We start from the raw sequence: 1945 nt of genomic DNA on the forward strand, positions 1-1945 counted from the left end.
TTGTACAGGCTGGTCTCGAACTCCGGACCTCAGGTGATCTGCCCACCTCAGCTTCCCAAAGTGCTGGGATTACAGATGTGAGCCACCACACCCAGCCTTTATTAGAAGTCTTAAAAATTTTTTTAAAAGGAGTGATCCCCTCTAAGTATTTGTAAAAGCTCTTATAAGTGTACACAGAAAGTAAATTTTACTGCACATAAAATTTTTTAAAACAACACTGACATAACATTTTACATCCACCATACTGAATAAATTTAGTTTTAACAAGTCAATGTATCTGACAGCATCCTTTTTTTTTTTCTTCTTGAGGCAGGGTCTCACTCTGCCACCCCGGCTAGAATGCGCTGGCACAATCAGAGCTCATTAAATCCTTGAACTCCTGGGCTCAAGTGATCCTCCTGTTTCAGTCTCCAGAGTAGCTGGGACTATAGGCGGGCACCACCACACCCAGAAGCAGAGTATCTGAGAGAATGTGGCAGCAGATGTGAAATACTTGCGGCTTTTCTGCAGGATAATTGATCAATATATATCAAATTTTTAAAAGGTCACGCACTGTGCCCATCACTATTACTGCTAAGATGTTTTCCCCAAGAAGAAATCTGATTGCAGTATTGCTTATAATAGCAAAAAATTAAAAATAATCAAAATGTTCATCAAGCTTTGGGGATAAGGGAAACAGCAGGAGGAGGAAAAAAAGAATGCTCCTTACTAATGTACATGTGGTTAGTCTCATTAATTAAACTGCAGAGAATGCTTGAAAAGGCGCGAGGAAACAATTCTTAAATCTCTTTCTACTCCAGGGTCCTCATGTATAAATCTCATGGAGGGCCCCAAGAGCAGGAGGTACTCAACAAATTTTTGCTGTTAATAAAGTCAAAAGCATGAAAGAAAACTGAAAATATTTACCTCCTACTTTGTAATTAATATAAGTGGCAAGACTGTGCCTGTTTATTTTCTAGTTTAATCTACTTACGTGGAATTTGGCCTAAAGAAGTCCATTACCTTATCATTAACATTAACATAACAATTCATTATTCCAAAGGCTGTGCATTTAGACTGTTCTCGACAGGTAAAAAACGTACAAAGGTAAGGTCAAGTACAAAAGGGTTCTAATGCTACAGAGCTGCCAGCCCAATTCTACCATAAAGCATAACTAGCCAGGCATGGTGGCTCACGCCTATATCCCCAGCACTTTGAGGGGCAGAGGCAGGAGGATCACTTGAGCCCAGGAGTTAGAAACCAGCCTAGATAACATAGTGAGACCCCATCTCTACAAAAAAAAAAAAAAAAAATTTAAATTAGCCAGGCACTGTGGCTCACGTCTGTAGTCCCAGCTACTTGGGAAGCTGAGGTAGAAGGATCACATAAGCCCAGCAGGCCAAGGATGCCACGAGCCGCGATCGTGCCACTGCACTCCAGCCTGGGTGACACAGCAAGACCCTGTTTCAGAAAAAGTAAGAAAAGAAAAGGAAACACAACCGGAGATTGTGTTTTACACGCACCTAAGTGATGTGGTGTAGACCTGTCCATATGCTTTCCATTACAAGTCGCTGAGTTACATTTGCTTATGCGCCAAGGTCCAAGTTCAAAGCCGTATGAGAAGTCCCCGTTAGTGGAGTCAAGACCTAGCTGGAGAAAAGCAAATGGTAAACTTAAAGTAATAACGAACCTAGCAGGAGGCACTCTGCATGAATGGAGTCTATTTTTCACCCAGTCATGTTCAAGCCTCGGATGTGCTCTATTACTACTTCTTCATTTTTATGGACTGCCTCCAAGACCCCAGCCTGTCCCTAGGCAGGGTCACAAACTGCACCTTCAGTTCTTTAAAAATCCACTCTCCAGCCGAGCGCGGTGGCTCACGCCTGTACTCTCAGCACTTTGGGAGGCCGAGGCAGGTGGATCACGAGGTCAGGAGATCGAGACCATCCTGGCTAACACAGTGAAA

The 1945-nt window shown here is 42.9% G+C and overlaps 1 protein-coding gene across 2 annotated transcripts in view; it reads right to left on the reverse strand.

Moving 5' to 3' along the window:
- The window catches only part of SLC23A2 (solute carrier family 23 (ascorbic acid transporter), member 2), a 127104-nt gene extending 125469 nt beyond the window's left edge, over positions 1 to 1635 (reverse strand). For both annotated transcript variants that reach the window (XM_011975287.1, XM_011975277.1), the window contains exon 1: positions 1503 to 1635. The gene's annotated coding sequence lies outside the window, so the exon portion shown is untranslated. The remainder of the gene's footprint in view (positions 1 to 1502) is intronic.
- Between the last annotated feature and the right edge of the window lie 310 nt (positions 1636 to 1945).

The sequence above is a fragment of the Mandrillus leucophaeus genome, unplaced genomic scaffold, assembly GCF_000951045.1.
Source record: "Mandrillus leucophaeus isolate KB7577 unplaced genomic scaffold, Mleu.le_1.0 Scaffold101, whole genome shotgun sequence".
In the NCBI taxonomy this organism is placed as follows: domain Eukaryota; kingdom Metazoa; phylum Chordata; class Mammalia; order Primates; family Cercopithecidae; genus Mandrillus; species Mandrillus leucophaeus.